Genomic DNA, 12,356 nt, shown 5'->3' with positions numbered 1-12,356 from the left:
ACTACAGGTTATTTCCACTGATGACACAGAGAAACGAGACACACGAACTGAAGCTGACAGTCTAGTGCGGAAGCTGGATTCACTTGAGATGGCCTTCATGGCAGGCTTTTGGGACACTGTTCTGTCCAGATTTCAGGCCACAAGTCTGCAACTTCAAAAAGCAGACATGGACCTTGGTACAGCAGTTAGATTGCTGGAATCTCTGCGCACCTTTGTTCTCTCCCAAAGAGATCTATTTGATCATTTTGAGCAGAAAGCCTTAAACATGTTGGGTGGCACCCCATCTTACAGGGCTGAACGGACGAGGAAACGTAAAAAGTTTGCTGATGAATCAGCATCCCCAGATGTTGTGCTTGAGGGAAGGCAACTGTTTCAAATAGAGACATTTATTGCCTCTATTGATCAACTGAGTTCAAGCCTTAATCACCGTCTGGAGGCCTACAAACATCTGAACAATTTGTTCAGTGTCCTTTTCTCTTTGGATACAGAGTCCAATGCTTCAGTCCTTCACAAGGCCAAGATTCTCACTGAATCATACCCATCTGACCTCAATGAAAGTCTTGGACAGGAGCTTATACAGTTCAAATCTTTTATACAGCTCAACAACACTGATGAGGAGAGGACCCCTTCAGGACTGCTCAAAACAATAATACATTTTGGACTACAGCCTACGTTTCCTAATACATACATTGCGCTACAGATTTTTCTCACTCTACCGGTCAGTAACTGTGAGGGAGAACGCTCATTCTCTCTTTTGTCAAGAGTAAAAAATGAGCTGCGCACAAGAATGACTCAGAAAAGATTAAATGCGTTATCTCTAATGGCAATTGAGAGTGAGCTGACAAGAGAGTTGGACTTCAATGATGTGGTGGATGATTTTGCAAAATTGAAAGCACGAAAGAAACCCCTTGCTTAAAGGTGCACTGTGTAAGATTTTTAGGTTATTTCCAGAATTCACCCATTCACTAATGTTAGGCTACCTGTTTTCATGAATACTTACCACCACCATAAAATTCTAAGTATCCATTATGACTTGGAGAATTGCACTTTTGCCATTTCTGGGAAGTGTCACCTGGATTGTGAAGATAGGATTGACTTTAGGCAGAAGCTTGGTGCTTTCTCTGGCAAACTGAACCTCAAGCTTCATTCTCTGCAGCTTTGCATTCTTGTGCAGACTTTCATCCACAAGGAACTTTTCAACTTCCCCACTATCGTGAAGGGGCCATCAAAAGATTTCAGTGTGTCCAGCATGTCTAGTCTCTTACTCTCCTTTCTTTGAGCCATCTCTTGTTTCTCATCTGCCCTACTCTCGAATTTTGCCTTCATGAATTTACTCCAGTTGAGTTCAACCTCCCTTTTTGCTTGTGCTGCTGCCTTGAAACCTCTGAAGCTCCTGGCTCTTCTGTAAAATTATTGACCTATTGACTGCGTTCAGTGTGCCCAACTTCTTCAGTTTGTAGTCCACCTTGCCACATTGTCTCTCCATCCCAATGTTGTGCACAGGGGTGCCATCAATGTTACTAGCCTGTTCACTGACAGGGTCCATTGGGAAGGTCTCCTCATCCATCCTCTGCCTGGCCAGGACAGTCTTCAGATGGGGCAGCATGAGATCTGTCAGCTGCTTCACTTCATCCAAGTATTCGGCAGCCACGTCTGACACTGAGTTCAGGACATGTCCAGTGCCTGTCCAGCCACTATAGCATTCTTGGAAATGGGCTATCTTGACCTGCATGCAGCCCTTGTACCATGAACTGGCCTACACCTTTCTTTGTGGTGCTCTCCGATGCATGTTATCATTTTACCTTTCTCCTTCTCCTCAAGCTTAACCACAAATAGATACAGACTTTGAGCCTCAATTTGCTGCACAGCTGCCGTTATGCCAATGTGTTTTCCTAAGATATTATTTTATTTTTAATGATAGAAGGGAGGAAAAGGGGGCAAAAATCATGTCCGATTTAGTTTTTTGGGTGGGTTGGGGGGTTTATTTCATGATAGCTACCAACTTCCAATACATAATATCTCTCAAATGACCCAATGCACCATCACTGAAGTGGGCGTAATCATTTTCAAAAATGTTTATTTTTAGGCCATTTATCCCCTCCCCCTGTGTCTGTGTGAAACCTGTGCTTGTCAGTGTCTGTGTGGTATACCTAATAGTGTGTGTGCAGTATGTGCACTCTTCTGTACAGTACAGTGTGCATGTCTGTTCACAGTATACAGTATTTCTTGCATAGTGCGTGCGTGTGTGTGCGCCCACACGCGCGGGGGGTTGAGGGGCCAAGACCATGTCAGGCCCAGGGGGCCAAAATTTCTTAATCCGCCCCTGTTTGAATATGACCAATGTATGAACCTGTAACTACTTGGTATCGGATCCATACCTAAATGTGTGGTATCATCTAAAACTAATGTAAAGTATCCAACAACAGAAGAATAAGTGATTATTAAATTTATTGTGATTAACAATAGTGTAGATAAAATGTTGAATTGGAAAAAAAACCAGATATTAACAGTAAGAACAAGTAGATTAATAATCCATTTTCTACCATTTGTCCTTAATAATGTTGACAAAATAATAGAATGATAAATGACACAATGTGTTACTGCATACGTCATACTTGCCAACCCTCCCGGATTTTCCGGGAGACTCCCGAAATTCAGCGCCTCTCCCGAAAACCTCCCGGGACAAATTTTCTCCCGAAATTCAGGCGGAGCTGGAGGCCACGCCCCCTCCAGCTCCATGCGGACCTGAGTGAGGACAGCCTGTTTTTACGTCCGCTTTCCCACGATATAAACAGCGTGCCTGCCCAATCATGTTATAACTGTAGAATGATCGAGTGCGAGTTCTTGGTTTCTTATATGGGTTTATTGTTAGGCAGTTTCATTAACGTCCTCCCAGCACGGTAACAACACACAACAACAGCAGTCACATTTTCGTCTACCGTAAAGCAGTTCGTCTGCCGTAAACAGCAATGTTGTGACACTCTTAAACAGGACAATACTGCCATCTACTGTACATGCATATGTGACAATAACATATACGGCTTTTAGAGAGTGCAGTGCACAACTGCGCACACAACAAGGAGACGAAGCAGAAGAACGAGGAAGATACAGCCGTGGCGGCGCCGACGACGAGTAAGATGAAGAAATACGCTTGTAAATTCCAAGCCGCAGCTGCGATTGGACCTGGATAGCCTCCGGGAAGAAGTAGTGGAGTACCAAGTGCTTGGCAGTGAAGATCTTCCTCAGGAAGCAAAGATTGACCGGTTTTGGGCCATGCTAGGGAGAGATGGAAGATTCCAGACTCTAGTGCATTTGATGAAAGCACTTTTGTGTGTGCCACACAGTAATGCATCATCAGAGAGGGTGTGCAGCATAGATAGATAGATAGTACTTTATTGATTCCTTCAGGAGAGTTCCCTCAGGAAAATTTAAATTCCAGCAGCCGTGTACAGAATTTAGATCAAATTTAAAAAGTAAAAAGTAAATAATGGGTGTATAAATGGAAACAAAATAGAAAAATATTACAATAGAATAAAAATAAAATGCAACAATGAGAATACAAATATACCAGTAAAATAAGAATATAACAAGAGAAACAAGACAGTAGTGACCATGTTATGAAAAATGGTTAGAAAAATAGTGACAGAGAATAGAACAAGGATGGACAATTCAACCCTTAACTCAACAATGAGTAGATGAGTGTTATGTGTGTGTATATGTGTAAATAAATGAACACTGAAATTCAAGTATTTATTTTATTTATATATATTTATATATATAAAATAAAATAAATATATATATATATATAGCTAGAATTCACTGAAAGTCAAGTATTTCTTATATATATATATATATAGCATAGACTGCAGCGCATCGTACGTGCTGCTGAGAAGGTGATTGGCTGCAAGCTCCCATCCCTCCAGGACCTGTTCTCCTCCAGGACCAGGAGGCGTGTGGGTCTGATCACAGCTGACTCTTCTCACCCTGGACACAAACTATTCTACCCTCTCCCCTCAGGCAGGAGACTACGGTCCATCCAGACCCACACCTCCCGCCACCTGAACAGTTTTTCCCCTCGGCCATCAAGCAAATGAACAATAACTCCTAACAGTAGCTCCTTGAATTCCTTATAAGTCTATAACATGATCTGATAGCTCAGTTACAGCTCTTGTTATTACCAAATATGTGTTTTATGTTGCACGATTGCACCAAGAAAAATTCCTAGTTTGTGAACCCGTTCTCAAACAATGGCAATAAAACTATTCTGATTCTGATATACTTGACTTGGTGAATTCTAGCTGTAAATATACTCCTCCCCTCTTAACCACGCCCCGCCCCCGACCACTTCCCCCACCCCCACCTCCCACCTCCCACCTCCCGAAATCGGAGGTCTCAAGGTTGGCAAGTATGGCATACGTCAGCAGACTAATTAGGAGCCTTTGTTTGTTTACTTACTACTAAAAGACAAGTTGTCTCGTATGTTTACTATTTTATTTAAGGACAAACTTGCAATAATAAACATATGTTTAATGCTACTCTCTGAGCTGCCACCTTATCGTGGTAGAGGAGTTTGCGTGTCCCAATGATCCTAGGAGCTATGTTGTCCGGGGGATTCTATGCCCCCTGGTAGGGTCGCCCAAGACAAACTGGTCCTAGGTGAGAGATCAGACAAAGAGCAGCTCGAAGACCTCTATGAAGAACACCAACAAAGGACCCAGATTTCCCTCGCCCGGACGCGGGTCACCGGGGCCCCCCTCTGGAGCCAGGCCCGCAGGTGGGGCACGATGGCGAGCGCCTGGTGGCCGGGCCTGTCCCCATGGGGCCCGGCCGGGCACAGTCCGAAGAGGCAACGTGGGTCCCCCCTCCAATGGGCTCACCAACCATAGCAGGGGCCATAGAGGCCGGGTGCAGTGTGAGCTGGGCGGCAGCCGAAGGCAGGGCACTTGGCAGTCCGATCCTCGGCTACATAAGCTAGCTCTCGGGACGTGGAACGTCACCTCGCTGGGGGGGAAGGAGCCTGAGCTAATGCGTGAGGTGGCGAAGTTCCGGCTAGATATAGTCTGACTCACTTCGACGCACAGCAAGGGCTCTGGAACCAGTTCTCTTGAGAGGGGCTGGATTCCCTTCCACTCTGGCATTGCCAGCAGTGAGAGACGACAGGCTGGGGTGGCAATTCTTGTTGCCCCCCGGCTCAAAGCCTGCACGTTGGAGTTCAACCCAGTGGACGAGAAGGTAGCTTCCCTCCGCCTTCGGGTGGGGGGACGGTCCTGACTGTTGTTTGCGCTTACGCGCCAAACGGCAGCTCAGAGTACCCACCCTTTTTGGATTCACTCGAGGTTAGTACTGGAGAGTGCTCCCCCGGGTGATTCCCTCGTTCTACTGGGGGACTACAAACGCTCGTATTGGCAACGAGTGAAACCTGGAGAGGCGTGATTGGGAAGAATGGCCGCCCAGGTCTGAACCAGAGTGGTGTTTTGTTATTGGACTTTTGTGCTCGTCAAAGATTGTCCATAACAAACATAATGTTCAAACATAAGTGTGTCCATATGTGCACTTGGCACCAGGACACCCTAGGCCGCAGTTCCATGATATACTTTGTAGTTGTGTCATCGGATTTGCGGTCTCATGTTTTGGACACTCGGGTGAAGAGAGGGGCAGAGCTTTCTACCGATCACCATCTAGTGGTGAGTTGGCTGCGATGGTGGGGGAGGATGCCAGACAGACCTGGCAGGCCCAAACGTATTGTGAGGGTTTGCTGGGAACGCCTGGCAGAGTCTCCTGTCAGAGAGAGTTTCAATTCCCAACTCCGGAAGAACTCTGAACATGTCACGAGGAAGGCGCTGGACATTGAGTCCGAGTGGACGATGTTCCGTACCTCTATTGTCGAGGCGGCCGATTGGAGCTGTGGCCGCAAGATGGTTGGTGCCTGTCGTGGAGGTAATCCTAGAACCCGCTGGTCCACCAGCGGTGAGGGATGCCGTCAAGCTGAAGAAAGAGTCCTATCAGGCTCTTTTGGCTCATAGGACTCCGGACTCTGTGGTGGGCTCTCCTATTTCTGGGGCTGAGGTTGCAGAGGTAGTTAAAAAGCTCCTCGGTGGCAAGGCCCCAGGGGTGGATGAGATCCGCCCGGAGTTCCTTAAGGCTCTGGATGCTGTCGGGCTGTCTTGGTTGACAAGACTCTGCAAAATCGCGTGGACATCGGAGGCGGTACCTCTGGATTGGCAGACCGGGGTGGTGGTTCCTCTCTTTAAGAAGGGGAACCGGAGGGTGTGTTCCAACTATCGTGGGATCACACTCCTCAGCCTTCCCGGTAAGGTCTATTCAGGTGTACTGGAGAGGAGGCTACGCCGGATAGTCGAACCTCGGATTCAGGAGGAACAGTGTGGTTTTCATCCTGGTCGTGGAACTGTGGACCAGCTCTATACTCTCGGCAGGGTCCTTGAGGGTGCATGGGAGTTTGCCCAACCAGTCTACATGTGCTTTGTGGACTTGGAGAAGGCATTCGACCGTGTACCCTGCAAAGTCCTTTGGTGAGTGCTCAGAGAGTATGGGGTAACGGACTGTCTGATTGTGGTGGTCCGCTCCCTGTATAATCAGTGTCAGAGCTTGGTCCGCATTGCCGGCAGTAAGTCCGACCCGTTTCCAGTGAGGGTTGGACTCCGCCAAGGCTGCCCTTTGTCACCGATTCTGTTCATAACTTTTATGGACAGAATTTCTAGGCGCAGTCAGGGCGTTGAGGGTATCTGGTTTGGTGGCTGCAGGATTAGGTCTCTGCTATTTGAAGATGATGTGGTCCTGATGGCTTCATCTGGCCAAGATCTTCAGCTCTCACTGGATCGGTTCGCAGCAGAGTGTGAAGCGACTGGGATGGGAATCAGCACCTCCTAGTCCGAGTCTATGGTTCTCGCCCGGAAAAGGGTGGAGTGCCATCTCCGGGTTGGGGAGGAGATCTTGCCCCAAGTGGAGGAGTTCAAGTACCTCTGAGTCTTGTTCACGAGTGAGGGAAGAGTGGATCCTGAGATTGACAGTGGGATCGATGCGGCGTCTTCAGTAATGCGGACGCTGTATCAATCCGTTGTGGTGAAGAAGGAGCTGAGCCGGGAGGAAAAGCTCTCAATATACCGGCCGATCTACGTTCCCATCCTCACCTATGGTCATGAGCTTTGGGTCATGACCGAAAGGACAAGATCACGGGTACAAGCGGCCGAAATTAGCTTCCTCCGCCGGGTGGCGGGGCTCTCCCTTAGAGATAGGGTGAGAAGCTCTGTCATCCGGGGGGAGCTCAAAGTAAAGCCGCTGCTCTTCCACATGGAGAGGAGCCAGATGAGGTAGTTCAGGCATCTGGTCAGGATGCCACCCGAACGCCTCCCTAGGGAGGTGTTTCGGTCTCGTCCGACCGGTAGGAGGCCACGGGGAAGACCCAGGACACAATGGAAAGACTATGTCTCCCGGCTGGCCTGGGAACGCCTCGGGATCCCCCGGGAGGAGCTGGACGAAGTGGCTGGGGAGAGGGAAGTCTGGGCTTCCCTGCTTAGGCTGCTGCCCCCGCGACCCGACCCGACCTCGCCCTCGGATAAGCGGAAGAAGATGGATGGATGTTTAATGTACCCTAAGATTTTTTGTCAAAATAAAGCCAATAATGCCATTTTTTGTGGTCCCCTTTATTTAGAAAAGGACCGAAAAGTATCGAAATACATTCTGGTACCGGTACCAAAATATTGGCATCGGGACAACACTAGTGTGTTAATATAAGTTATTCAATTTTCAAATAAAACTCTGTTAAAAAATGTCGATGTGTATAAGTACTTTTTGAAAAAATATTGTGATATTGATAACCGTGATAATTTTGTTCACAACAACCATGATATGAAATTTTCATATCACTACATCCCTAATACTAACTTTTTAACTAACTCAGGTGTTCTTAACTTGGGTTCAAAAAATTAAAAATAATTAAAATTAGTGGACTTTTTTGCATAAAATGACATTTCTTTCTTTCCATTTACTTTAAAGTGTACTTTTGTACCGTATTTTCCGGACTATAAGGCACATTTAAAATCCTTTTATTCCTCAAAACCCGGTGCGCCTAATGTACCGAATAATTCTGGTTTTGCTTACCGACCTCGAAGCGATTTTATTTGGTACATGGTGTAATGATAAGTCTGACCAGTAGATGGCAGTCATACATTAGAGATACGTGTTGACTGCAATATGACTCAAGTAAACACCAAAATTGTATATGTTCCATTGAAAATATAGAACATTACACACGGCACTCAAAGATCTATCAAAATGTTGTAGTATGACTTTGGTAAGCTATGAAGCCGCACCGCTTGATGTATTGTACTGTGCTTCAACATAGGAGTATTATTATGGTGTGTGTATAAAGTAAGACATTATCTGGCGTTTTGTTTCACAATATTATGCAAAAGCAACTTTTCTTACCTTCTGGCACCTGCTGATCTGTATTTGGGATCTTCATTTTCTCTATCTCCTTGTTATGGGACATTCATCCTCCGCTTTTGCCATTTCTAATACAATGTAGTGTTAAAGGCCTACTGAAATGAATTTTTATTTATTTAAACGGGAATAGCAGATCCATTCTATGTGTCATACTTGATCATTTTGCGATATTGCCATATTTTTGCTGAAAGGATTTAGTAGAGAAAATCGACGATAAAGTTCGCAACTTTTGCTCGCTGATAAAAAAAAGCCTTGCCTGTACCGGAAGTAGCGTGACAGGAGGTATTATTCCTCACAATTTTCCTTTGTTTACAATGGAGTGAGAGAGATTCGGAGCGACAAAGCGACGATTACCCCATTAATTTGAGCGAGGATGAAAGATTCGTGGGTGAGGAACGTTAGAGTGAAGAACTAGAGGCAGTGCAGGACGTATCTTTTTTCGCTCTGACCGTAACTTAGGTACAAGCTGGCTCATTGGATTCCACACTCTCTCCTTTTTCTTTTGTGGATCACGGATTTGTATTTTAAACCACCTCGGATACTATATCCTCTTGAAAATGAGAGTCGAGCATGCAAAATGGACATTCACAGTGACTTTTATCTCCACGACAATACATCGGTGACACATTTAGCTACTGAGCTAACGTGATAGCATCGTTCTCAAATGCAGATAGAAACAAAATACATAAATCCCTGACTGGAAGGATAGACAGAAGATCAACAATACTATTAAACCATGTACATGTAACTACACGGTTAATAATTCTCAGCCTGGTAAAGCTTAACAATGCTGTTGCTAACAACGCTAAGGCTAACTTAGCAACTTAGCAACCAGACCTCACAGAGCTATGATAAAAACATTAGCGCTCCACCTACGCCAGCCAGCCCTCACCTGCTCCTCAACAGCCGTGCTCACCTGCGTTCCAGCGATCGACGGCGCGACAAAGGACTTCATCCATGGGTTTGGCGGCTAGCATCGGCTAGGCGTCTGCTATCAGGGTAAGTAGTCCTTGTTGTGTTGCTACAGCCAGCCGCTAATACACCGATCCCACCTACAACGTTCTTCTTTGCAGCCTCCATTGTTCATTAAACAAATTGCAAAAGATTCACCAACACAGATGTCCAGAATACTGTGGAATTATGAAATGAAAACAGAGCTTTTTCTACGGGCTCCGAATACTTCCCTTACCCTCGTGACATCACACGCATACGTCAGCATAATAAAACGTTTTTAACCGGAAGTGTGGCGGGAAATTTAAAATTGCACTTTATAAGTTAACCCGGCCTTATTGGCATGTGTTTCAATGTTAAGATTTCATCATTGATATATAAACTATCAGACTGCGTGGTCGGTAGTAGTGGGTTTCAGTAGGCCTTTAAGTTCTTACTTATATCTGTCAGTAAACTCGCCATGAAAGCGCTAAAACATACCGGTGTAGTGAGTTTACATTATTCACCCAAGGAACTTTAGTTTAACTAGAGAGTTCCGGTCGGACGATTTTTCACGGGACATATTTCCGGTGGTGTTGTTTCCGGATGAGAAGATGCTGCTCCGTTATTGACTGAAGTAAAGTCTGAATGTCATTAAAACAGTTAGCTCCATCTTTTGACACTTCTTCCACTCCCGTCCTTGCACACTACACCACTACAACAAAGATGACGGTGAGCCACGTAAATAAGACCGCCCACAAAACAGCGCATCCTGAAGCGACTGTCAGAAAGTGACTTGAAGATGATGTGTCACACATCTACGCAAAATTTTGACCAAAGAACCACCATCACATGTTATGTAGACCACAAGGAAGTATTTTACATTTAGAAAAAAAATTATAATATGACCCCTTTAATGCGCCCTATAATCCGGTGCGCCTTTTGTATAAAAATAGACCTGACTAGACCCGCTTTTCGGCAGTGCGCCTTATAATCCGTTGCGCCCTATGGTCCGGAAAATACGACAATAAAAATGAGTGGACTTTTTTGCATGAAACATCTCTTTCTTTCATTTACTTTAAAGTTGACTATTGTAATACTTTGTGTATGTGACAATAACACCTCAAAACATTGGATATTATTTGTGTTAATGTGAATGCTTTCATTGGATTCCAATGTTTGTTTTAGAAGTCTTAACACACTCCAAATAAACTGACGTGAGTGGGCGGCCAGTACAAAACTTGTCACAGTTTCCCTTTGAGCAGCACAAAACCACAAGAAACCTTGATGTCATTTCACAACATCAGAGGTGTTGGTCCTGGAAACTTGAGAGAACATTTCAGATTTACTTTCACTTTTGTCATGAAGATAAATGTGAGAAAAAAAATTATAAACACGACTACACTGCGAAAGCAACAACATACTAGAAATGTACTTTTAAATAAATGTGATGGTCTCGGAGTGATTTAATCACAGTTTGTACTAAAAGTAGACACAATAAAGACATGGAATTGACATACTTTATATAAACAGAGCAAGGTTCAGGTAGACTTTAGCCTCTTCTACACAGTCAGTGAGACACTGTGGGCCTGATTTACTCAAGGTTTGCAAGTACTAAAACACGTGCAAAATTGATAGCGCACACAAAGCTGATCTACTCAACTTGTGAGCCGAGGATTGCGTCTGTTAAGTGAGCAGGATAAGGCGTGCAAACCATGTTGCGTCTCGGTCTTAATCAATATGCAAAATATATGCTGATCATCAAAATGCCCACAATAATGAGAGAAGAAGATGCAAATGTTATAAATTATTTAGCACACACAATGTGATTTATCAACACTTATCGCCATTTTGGGAGCACTATTTTACGTTTCATTTAGCACGTTTAAAAAGGAGGTGAAAACTGACAGTTCCACACACGGCTGTGAGGGAGGAGTGCTTGCTTTATTTGTTTTATTCACTCAAGATGTGTATTACTAAACATATATCCTATATAATGAAAATAATCTTGAAGTATGCATTTTTCGTGCCTCGAGTACAGCAGTGCACCGTCCTTCCCATGCACCTTAAGCGGTAAAAAAAAAAAAAAATATATATATATAGATGCACTGCAGGCATACTTGCCAACCCTCCCATTTTTAGCGGGAGAATCCCGGTATTCAGCGCCTCTCCCGACAACCTCCCGGCAGAGATTTTCTCCCGACAAACTCCCGGTATTCAGCCGGGGCTGGAGGCCACGCCCCATCCAGCTCAATGCGGACCTGAGACTGAGTGGGGACAGCCTGTTCTCACGTCCGCTTTCCCACAATATAAACAGCTTGTCTAAGGAATTCAAACGAATGGAAACAAGAATTTCAGTTCATCCAGGACAGTTCGAAGGGGGAGGTGTATGTTGCCTGTAAATATGTAGAACAGACTTCTCCATTGAACACGGTGGCCGAAATGATATACTCATCATGAACGGAGAAGTTAAACAGGACAATACTGCCATCTAATGGATAGCCACCGGAACACTGAAATTCAAGTATTTCTTTTATGTAAATAAAATAAATAAATATATATAAATATATATTTATATATATATATATATATATATATATAGCTAGAATTCACTGAAAGTCAAGTATTTCATACACATATATATATATATATATATATATATATATATATATATATATATATATATGAAATATATATGAAATACTCAAGTTGGTTAATTCTAGCTGTAAATAACCACGCCCCCAACCCCCCCACCCCCTACCCCCACCTCCCGATATTGGAGGTCTCAAGGTTGGCAAGTATGACTGCAGGACTGCTTTTAAAATGCCCATAAAAGTGGTAGATGTCTCCTGCTTGTTTGAAAACGTAACAAAATGCCACAGGTAGGACCATGATAACATGAATGTGCAGTAAATGAGTGTCTCCCTGGTGATGCCCCATATAGTACACGCAAAATGATATAT

This window comes from Entelurus aequoreus, linkage group LG01 (genome assembly GCF_033978785.1).
Source record: "Entelurus aequoreus isolate RoL-2023_Sb linkage group LG01, RoL_Eaeq_v1.1, whole genome shotgun sequence".
NCBI classification, from domain to species: domain Eukaryota; kingdom Metazoa; phylum Chordata; class Actinopteri; order Syngnathiformes; family Syngnathidae; genus Entelurus; species Entelurus aequoreus.
This window is presented reverse-complemented; position numbering follows the sequence as displayed.